Source organism: Tachypleus tridentatus, chromosome 9, assembly GCF_004210375.1.
Source record: "Tachypleus tridentatus isolate NWPU-2018 chromosome 9, ASM421037v1, whole genome shotgun sequence".
Taxonomy (NCBI): Eukaryota; Metazoa; Arthropoda; class Merostomata; order Xiphosura; family Limulidae; genus Tachypleus; species Tachypleus tridentatus.
This window is the reverse complement of record NC_134833.1, coordinates 99,547,182-99,558,055: the sequence shown is the minus strand read 5'-3', so window position 1 is coordinate 99,558,055 and position 10,874 is coordinate 99,547,182. Positions and strand designations below refer to the sequence as shown.

At 35.3% G+C, this 10,874-nt stretch overlaps 2 non-coding genes across 2 annotated transcripts; both read right to left on the bottom strand.

Annotated features, from left to right (window-relative positions):
- Nucleotides 1–3,758: 3,758 nt before the first annotated feature.
- On the bottom strand, nucleotides 3,759–3,830 carry TRNAD-GUC (transfer RNA aspartic acid (anticodon GUC)). The gene has a single exon. It is a non-coding gene; the product is annotated as a tRNA-Asp (tRNA).
- A 2,746-nt stretch (nucleotides 3,831–6,576) lies between these two features.
- Nucleotides 6,577–6,648, bottom strand: TRNAD-GUC (transfer RNA aspartic acid (anticodon GUC)). Its single transcript has one exon. It is a non-coding gene; the product is annotated as a tRNA-Asp (tRNA).
- Nucleotides 6,649–10,874: the final 4,226 nt, after the last annotated feature.

The following is a 10,874-nucleotide window of genomic DNA, read 5'->3' as shown; positions in this document are numbered from 1 at the left end:
AAACTTACTTATATATAGCATCATGCGCTCTCTCACCAACATCTAAATCAAACCATCAATTTCCACTTGAAATTTCCATTGGAATCATTATAGTTTCCAAGTAAAGATTATCGATTAGAATTTGTATTTCTAGCTCTCTTCAACGGAGGCACTTTTGACACTCTTCGCTCCTTTTCACCGTCGCGTACATTTTTCTATCGATGCCTAGGCAAAAAACGTCTTTTCGAGGGCGGTCTTCAAAGAAATCTTCTTCGACATCCATCACGTACAGTTGACATTTTTCTATTTTTGTTGATTTAAATCGATCTTATATTTTTTCACGTAATGAAACATTTACAATCTTTTATTCTCATTTCGATTTATACGACTGATTAGAATTTCGAATAGTCTAATACACATGTTTACAAAATAGGCCATATTAAATGTATTATGGAAAAACATCAGTAACAACGACTTTATAACATTTAGGAAGACATTAAACGAAAAAAAAAACTCTTTTTTTTTTTTTTTAATTCTCCAAACCATCGATTGCTATTTGGCTATGCGACAGCAGTGAAACGTCTTCCTTCGTTAATTCTTCAAAAGCTTTGATCAGAGTAAGACAAGAAAGAATGCACGAATGACATGTATGCTCATCCATCTTATTACGCACTTCACGGATAAAGAGTGTTGCTGAACGTTTGGGCCATCAATGTCGTATGGGACATTGAACGAGTGAAATACATTCTATCTCATTAAGAAAAGAACAGTGAAATCTAAAGACTTTTACTCATAACATAAAATACTTTAACAAAAACAGCAGTGTTCGATACTCATTTCTTCACACGAATAGACGATGTTACCAGTGAACATCGAAGACGACAGAATAAAATTCAAGAAACACTCGTTTCATTCGAATTTCTTCTAAAATAAAGGGTATGAAAATATACACGTACTCCCCGGCGGGAATCGAACCCCGGTCTCCCGCGTGACAGGCGGGGATACTCACCACTATACTACCGAGGACCGAATACCTACTGTCAAGCGTTGTTTTTAATCACAAATTTATTTGGATCCCTTGCAGAAAACAGGAAGAAGTACAAATCACATAAACATCAAAATACCTCTTTATATCGTCTCGACCATGTCATTTCAATTACATTACTAATTTACCTAGTAAAACTTCGTTTCACTTTAAAATTAGACGAAATTACACATCAATGCCATTACCAATAACGTACAGATAAAGTGATTTGTGAAGTTTCTCGGAATAAAGATCGTATAAAATCAAAGAGAGACTTCGGTTAATGACTGGCACTCTACCAGCTCACCTAATTCTAAACTGATTCTAGTGTTTATGTTCCACAATAGGTTCTATATGCCTCCAAAGTCTCTCGATCACTAATATTTTCCACCACCCCAAGACTTCTTCTGTAAACTTACTTATATATAGCATCATGCGCTCTCTCACCAACATCTAAATCAAACCATCAATTTCCACTTGAAATTTCCATTGGAATCATTATAGTTTCCAAGTAAAGATTATCGATTAGAATTTGTATTTCTAGCTCTCTTCAACGGAGGCACTTTTGACACTCTTCGCTCCCTTTTCACCGTCGCGTACATTTTTCTATCGATGCCTAGGCAAAAAACGTCTTTTCGAGGGCGGTCTTCAAAGAAATCTTCTTCGACATCCATCACGTACAGTTGACATTTTTCTATTTTTGTTGATTTAAATCGATCTTATATTTTTTCACGTAATGAAACATTTACAATCTTTTATTCTCATTTCGATTTATACGACTGATTAGAATTTCGAATAGTCTAATACACATGTTTACAAAATAGGCCATATTAAATGTATTATGGAAAAACATCAGTAACAACGACTTTATAACATTTAGGAAGACATTAAACGAAAAAAAAAAACTCTTTTTTTTTTTTTTTAATTCTCCAAACCATCGATTGCTATTTGGCTATGCGACAGCAGTGAAACGTCTTCCTTCGTTAATTCTTCAAAAGCTTTGATCAGAGTAAGACAAGAAAGAATGCACGAATGACATGTATGCTCATCCATCTTATTACGCACTTCACGGATAAAGAGTGTTGCTGAACGTTTGGGCCATCAATGTCGTATGGGACATTGAACGAGTGAAATACATTCTATCTCATTAAGAAAAGAACAGTGAAATCTAAAGACTTTTACTCATAACATAAAATACTTTAACAAAAACAGCAGTGTTCGATACTCATTTCTTCACACGAATAGACGATGTTACCAGTGAACATCGAAGACGACAGAATAAAATTCAAGAAACACTCGTTTCATTCAATTTCTTCTAAAATAAAGGGTATGAAAATATACACGTACTCCCCGGCGGGGAATCGAACCCGGTCTCCCGCGTGACAGGCGGGGATACTCACCACTATACTACCGAGGACCGAATACCTACTGTCAAGCGTTGTTTTAATCACAAATTTATTTGGATCCCTTGCAGAAAACAGGAAGAAGTACAAATCACATAAACATCAAAATACCTCTTTATATCGTCTCGACCATGTCATTTCAATTACATTACTAATTTACCTAGTAAAACTTCGTTTCACTTTAAAATTAGACGAAATTACACATCAATGCCATTACCAATAACGTACAGATAAAGTGATTTGTGAAGTTTCTCGGAATAAAGATCGTATAAAATCAAAGAGACTTCGGTTAATGACTGGCACTCTACCAGCTCACCTAATTCTAAACTGATTCTAGTGTTTATGTTCCACAATAGGTTCTATATGCCTCCAAAGTCTCTCGATCACTAATATTTTCCACCACCCCAAGACTTCTTCTGTAAACTTACTTATATATAGCATCATGCGCTCTCTCACCAACATCTAAATCAAACCATCAATTTCCACTTGAAATTTCCATTGGAATCATTATAGTTTCCAAGTAAAGATTATCGATTAGAATTTGTATTTCTAGCTCTCTTCAACGGAGGCACTTTTGACACTCTTCGCTCCCTTTTCACCGTCGCGTACATTTTTCTATCGATGCCTAGGCAAAAACGTCTTTTCGAGGGCGGTCTTCAAAGAAATCTTCTTCGACATCCATCACGTACAGTTGACATTTTTCTATTTTTGTTGATTTAAATCGATCTTATATTTTTTCACGTAATGAAACATTTACAATCTTTTATTCTCATTTCGATTTATACGACTGATTAGAATTTCGAATAGTCTAATACACATGTTTACAAAATAGGCCATATTAAATGTATTATGGAAAAACATCAGTAACAACGACTTTATAACATTTAGGAAGACATTAAACGAAAAAAAAAAACTTTTTTTTTTTTTTAATTCTTCCAAACCATCGATTGCTATTTGGCTATGCGACAGCAGTGAAACGTCTTCCTTCGTTAATTCTTCAAAAGCTTTGATCAGAGTAAGACAAGAAAGAATGCACGAATGACATGTATGCTCATCCATCTTATTACGCACTTCACGGATAAAGAGTGTTGCTGAACGTTTGGGCCATCAATGTCGTATGGGACATTGAACGAGTGAAATACATTCTATCTCATTAAGAAAAGAACAGTGAAATCTAAAGACTTTTACTCATAACATAAAATACTTTAACAAAACAGCAGTGTTCGATACTCATTTCTTCACACGAATAGACGATGTTACCAGTGAACATCGAAGACGACAGAATAAAATTCAAGAAACACTCGTTTCATTCGAATTTCTTCTAAAATAAAGGGTATGAAAATATACACGTACTCCCCGGCGGGGAATCGAACCCCGGTCTCCCGCGTGACAGGCGGGGATACTCACCACTATACTACCGAGGACCGAATACCTACTGTCAAGCGTTGTTTTAATCACAAATTTATTTGGATCCCTTGCAGAAAACAGGAAGAAGTACAAATCACATAAACATCAAAATACCTCTTTATATCGTCTCGACCATGTCATTTCAATTACATTACTAATTTACCTAGTAAAACTTCGTTTCACTTTAAAATTAGACGAAATTACACATCAATGCCATTACCAATAACGTACAGATAAAGTGATTTGTGAAGTTTCTCGGAATAAAGATCGTATAAAATCAAAGAGAGACTTCGGTTAATGACTGGCACTCTACCAGCTCACCTAATTCTAAACTGATTCTAGTGTTTATGTTCCACAATAGGTTCTATATGCCTCCAAAGTCTCTCGATCACTAATATTTTCCACCACCCCAAGACTTCTTCTGTAAACTTACTTATATATAGCATCATGCGCTCTCTCACCAACATCTAAATCAAACCATCAATTTCCACTTGAAATTTCCATTGGAATCATTATAGTTTCCAAGTAAAGATTATCGATTAGAATTTGTATTTCTAGCTCTCTTCAACGGAGGCACTTTTGACACTCTTCGCTCCCTTTTCACCGTCGCGTACATTTTTCTATCGATGCCTAGGCAAAAAACGTCTTTTCGAGGGCGGTCTTCAAAGAAATCTTCTTCGACATCCATCACGTACAGTTGACATTTTTCTATTTTTGTTGATTTAAATCGATCTTATATTTTTCACGTAATGAAACATTTACAATCTTTTATTCTCATTTCGATTTATACGACTGATTAGAATTTCGAATAGTCTAATACACATGTTTACAAAATAGGCCATATTAAATGTATTATGGAAAAACATCAGTAACAACGACTTTATAACATTTAGGAAGACATTAAACGAAAAAAAAACTCTTTTTTTTTTTTTTTAATTCTCAAACCATCGATTGCTATTTGGCTATGCGACAGCAGTGAAACGTCTTCCTTCGTTAATTCTTCAAAAGCTTTGATCAGAGTAAGACAAGAAAGAATGCACGAATGACATGTATGCTCATCCATCTTATTACGCACTTCACGGATAAAGAGTGTTGCTGAACGTTTGGGCCATCAATGTCGTATGGGACATTGAACGAGTGAAATACATTCTATCTCATTAAGAAAAGAACAGTGAAATCTAAAGACTTTTACTCATAACATAAAATACTTTAACAAAACAGCAGTGTTCGATACTCATTTCTTCACACGAATAGACGATGTTACCAGTGAACATCGAAGACGACAGAATAAAATTCAAGAAACACTCGTTTCATTCGAATTTCTTCTAAAATAAAGGGTATGAAAATATACACGTACTCCCCGGCGGGAATCGAACCCGGTCTCCCGCGTGACAGGCGGGGATACTCACCACTATACTACCGAGGACCGAATACCTACTGTCAAGCGTTGTTTTAATCACAAATTTATTTGGATCCCTTGCAGAAACAGGAAGAAGTATAAATCACATAAACATCAAAATACCTCTTTATATCGTCTCGACCATGTCATTTCAATTACATTACTAATTTACCTAGTAAAACTTCGTTTCACTTTAAAATTAGACGAAATTACACATCAATGCCATTACCAATAACGTACAGATAAAGTGATTTGTGAAGTTTCTCGGAATAAAGATCGTATAAAATCAAAGAGAGACTTCGGTTAATGACTGGCACTCTACCAGCTCACCTAATTCTAAACTGATTCTAGTGTTTATGTTCCACAATAGGTTCTATATGCCTCCAAAGTCTCTCGATCACTAATATTTTCCACCACCCCAAGACTTCTTCTGTAAACTTACTTATATATAGCATCATGCGCTCTCTCACCAACATCTAAATCAAACCATCAATTTCCACTTGAAATTTTCATTGGAATCATTATAGTTTCCAAGTAAAGATTATCGATTAGAATTTGTATTTCTAGCTCTCTTCAACGGAGGCACTTTTGACACTCTTCGCTCCCTTTTCACCGTCGCGTACATTTTTCTATCGATGCCTAGGCAAAAAACGTCTTTTCGAGGGCGGTCTTCAAAGAAATCTTCTTCGACATCCATCACGTACAGTTGACATTTTTCTATTTTTGTTGATTTAAATCGATCTTATATTTTTCACGTAATGAAACATTTACAATCTTTTATTCTCATTTCGATTTATACGACTGATTAGAATTTCGAATAGTCTAATACACATGTTTACAAAATAGGCCATATTAAATGTATTATGGAAAAACATCAGTAACAACGACTTTATAACATTTAGGAAGACATTAAACGAAAAAAAAAACTCTTTTTTTTTTTTTAATTCTCCAAACCATCGATTGCTATTTGGCTATGCGACAGCAGTGAAACGTCTTCCTTCGTTAATTCTTCAAAAGCTTTGATCAGAGTAAGACAAGAAAGAATGCACGAATGACATGTATGCTCATCCATCTTATTACGCACTTCACGGATAAAGAGTGTTGCTGAACGTTTGGGCCATCAATGTCGTATGGGACATTGAACGAGTGAAATACATTCTATCTCATTAAGAAAAGAACAGTGAAATCTAAAGACTTTTACTCATAACATAAAATACTTTAACAAAACAGCAGTGTTCGATACTCATTTCTTCACACGAATAGACGATGTTACCAGTGAACATCGAAGACGACAGAATAAAATTCAAGAAACACTCGTTTCATTCAATTTCTTCTAAAATAAAGGGTATGAAAATATACACGTACTCCCCGGCGGGGAATCGAACCCCGGTCTCCCGCGTGACAGGCGGGGATACTCACCACTATACTACCGAGGACCGAATACCTACTGTCAAGCGTTGTTTTAATCACAAATTTATTTGGATCCCTTGCAGGAAACAGGAAGAAGTATAAATCACATAAACATCAAAATACCTCTTTATATCGTCTCGACCATGTCATTTCAATTACATTACTAATTTACCTAGTAGTACTTCGTTTCACTTTAAAATTAGACGAAATTACACATCAATGCCATTACCAATAACGTACAGATAAAGTGATTTGTGAAGTTTCTCGGAATAAAGATCGTATAAAATCAAAGAGACTTCGGTTAATGACTGGCACTCTACCAGCTCACCTAATTCTAAACTGATTCTAGTGTTTATGTTCCACAATAGGTTCTATATGCCTCCAAAGTCTCTCGATCACTAATATTTTCCACCACCCCAAGACTTCTTCTGTAAACTTACTTATATATAGCATCATGCGCTCTCTCACCAACATCTAAATCAAACCATCAATTTCCACTTGAAATTTCCATTGGAATCATTATAGTTTCCAAGTAAAGATTATCGATTAGAATTTGTATTTCTAGCTCTCTTCAACGGAGGCACTTTTGACACTCTTCGCTCCCTTTTCACCGTCGCGTACATTTTTCTATCGATGCCTAGGCAAAAAACGTCTTTTCGAGGGCGGTCTTCAAAGAAATCTTCTTCGACATCCATCACGTACAGTTGACATTTTTCTATTTTTGTTGATTTAAATCGATCTTATATTTTTTCACGTAATGAAACATTTACAATCTTTTATTCTCATTTCGATTTATACGACTGATTAGAATTTCGAATAGTCTAATACACATGTTTACAAAATAGGCCATATTAAATGTATTATGGAAAAACATCAGTAACAACGACTTTATAACATTTAGGAAGACATTAAACGAAAAAAAAAACTCTTTTTTTTTTTTTAATTCTCCAAACCATCGATTGCTATTTGGCTATGCGACAGCAGTGAAACGTCTTCCTTCGTTAATTCTTCAAAAGCTTTGATCAGAGTAAGACAAGAAAGAATGCACGAATGACATGTATGCTCATCCATCTTATTACGCACTTCACGGATAAAGAGTGTTGCTGAACGTTTGGGCCATCAATGTCGTATGGGACATTGAACGAGTGAAATACATTCTATCTCATTAAGAAAAGAACAGTGAAATCTAAAGACTTTTACTCATAACATAAAATACTTTAACAAAACAGCAGTGTTCGATACTCATTTCTTCACACGAATAGACGATGTTACCAGTGAACATCGAAGACGACAGAATAAAATTCAAGAAACACTCGTTTCATTCAATTTCTTCTAAAATAAAGGGTATGAAAATATACACGTACTCCCCGGCGGGGAATCGAACCCGGTCTCCCGCGTGACAGGCGGGGATACTCACCACTATACTACCGAGGACCGAATACCTACTGTCAAGCGTTGTTTTAATCACAAATTTATTTGGATCCCTTGCAGGAAACAGGAAGAAGTATAAATCACATAAACATCAAAATACCTCTTTATATCGTCTCGACCATGTCATTTCAATTACATTACTAATTTACCTAGTAAAACTTCGTTTCACTTTAAAATTAGACGAAATTACACATCAATGCCATTACCAATAACGTACAGATAAAGTGATTTGTGAAGTTTCTCGGAATAAAGATCGTATAAAATCAAAGAGAGACTTCGGTTAATGACTGGCACTCTACCAGCTCACCTAATTCTAAACTGATTCTAGTGTTTATGTTCCACAATAGGTTCTATATGCCTCCAAAGTCTCTCGATCACTAATATTTTCCACCACCCCAAGACTTCTTCTGTAAACTTACTTATATATAGCATCATGCGCTCTCTCACCAACATCTAAATCAAACCATCAATTTCCACTTGAAATTTCCATTGGAATCATTATAGTTTCCAAGTAAAGATTATCGATTAGAATTTGTATTTCTAGCTCTCTTCAACGGAGGCACTTTTGACACTCTTCGCTCCCTTTTCACCGTCGCGTACATTTTTCTATCGATGCCTAGGCAAAAAACGTCTTTTCGAGGGCGGTCTTCAAAGAAATCTTCTTCGACATCCATCACGTACAGTTGACATTTTTCTATTTTTGTTGATTTAAATCGATCTTATATTTTTCACGTAATGAAACATTTACAATCTTTTATTCTCATTTCGATTTATACGACTGATTAGAATTTCGAATAGTCTAATACACATGTTTACAAAATAGGCCATATTAAATGTATTATGGAAAAACATCAGTAACAACGACTTTATAACATTTAGGAAGACATTAAACGAAAAAAAAAACTCTTTTTTTTTTTTAATTCTCAAACCATCGATTGCTATTTGGCTATGCGACAGCAGTGAAACGTCTTCCTTCGTTAATTCTTCAAAAGCTTTGATCAGAGTAAGACAAGAAAGAATGCACGAATGACATGTATGCTCATCCATCTTATTACGCACTTCACGGATAAAGAGTGTTGCTGAACGTTTGGGCCATCAATGTCGTATGGGACATTGAACGAGTGAAATACATTCTATCTCATTAAGAAAAGAACAGTGAAATCTAAAGACTTTTACTCATAACATAAAATACTTTAACAAAACAGCAGTGTTCGATACTCATTTCTTCACACGAATAGACGATGTTACCAGTGAACATCGAAGACGACAGAATAAAATTCAAGAAACACTCGTTTCATTCAATTTCTTCTAAAATAAAGGGTATGAAAATATACACGTACTCCCCGGCGGGGAATCGAACCCGGTCTCCCGCGTGACAGGCGGGGATACTCACCACTATACTACCGAGGACCGAATACCTACTGTCAAGCGTTGTTTTAATCACAAATTTATTTGGATCCCTTGCAGGAAACAGGAAGAAGTATAAATCACATAAACATCAAAATACCTCTTTATATCGTCTCGACCATGTCATTTCAATTACATTACTAATTTACCTAGTAGTACTTCGTTTCACTTTAAAATTAGACGAAATTACACATCAATGCCATTACCAATAACGTACAGATAAAGTGATTTGTGAAGTTTCTCGGAATAAAGATCGTATAAAATCAAAGAGAGACTTCGGTTAATGACTGGCACTCTACCAGCTCACCTAATTCTAAACTGATTCTAGTGTTTATGTTCCACAATAGGTTCTATATGCCTCCAAAGTCTCTCGATCACTAATATTTTCCACCACCCCAAGACTTCTTCTGTAAACTTACTTATATATAGCATCATGCGCTCTCTCACCAACATCTAAATCAAACCATCAATTTCCACTTGAAATTTCCATTGGAATCATTATAGTTTCCAAGTAAAGATTATCGATTAGAATTTGTATTTCTAGCTCTCTTCAACGGAGGCACTTTTGACACTCTTCGCTCCCTTTTCACCGTCGCGTACATTTTTCTATCGATGCCTAGGCAAAAAACGTCTTTTCGAGGGCGGTCTTCAAAGAAATCTTCTTCGACATCCATCACGTACAGTTGACATTTTTCTATTTTTGTTGATTTAAATCGATCTTATATTTTTTCACGTAATGAAACATTTACAATCTTTTATTCTCATTTCGATTTATACGACTGATTAGAATTTCGAATAGTCTAATACACATGTTTACAAAATAGGCCATATTAAATGTATTATGGAAAAACATCAGTAACAACGACTTTATAACATTTAGGAAGACATTAAACGAAAAAAAAAACTCTTTTTTTTTTTTTTAATTCTCCCAAACCATCGATTGCTATTTGGCTATGCGACAGCAGTGAAACGTCTTCCTTCGTTAATTCTTCAAAAGCTTTGATCAGAGTAAGACAAGAAAGAATGCACGAATGACATGTATGCTCATCCATCTTATTACGCACTTCACGGATAAAGAGTGTTGCTGAACGTTTGGGCCATCAATGTCGTATGGGACATTGAACGAGTGAAATACATTCTATCTCATTAAGAAAAGAACAGTGAAATCTAAAGACTTTTACTCATAACATAAAATACTTTAACAAAACAGCAGTGTTCGATACTCATTTCTTCACACGAATAGACGATGTTACCAGTGAACATCGAAGACGACAGAATAAAATTCAAGAAACACTCGTTTCATTCGAATTTCTTCTAAAATAAAGGGTATGAAAATATACACGTACTCCCCGGCGGGAATCGAACCCCGGTCTCCCGCGTGACAGGCGGGGATACTCACCACTATACTACCGAG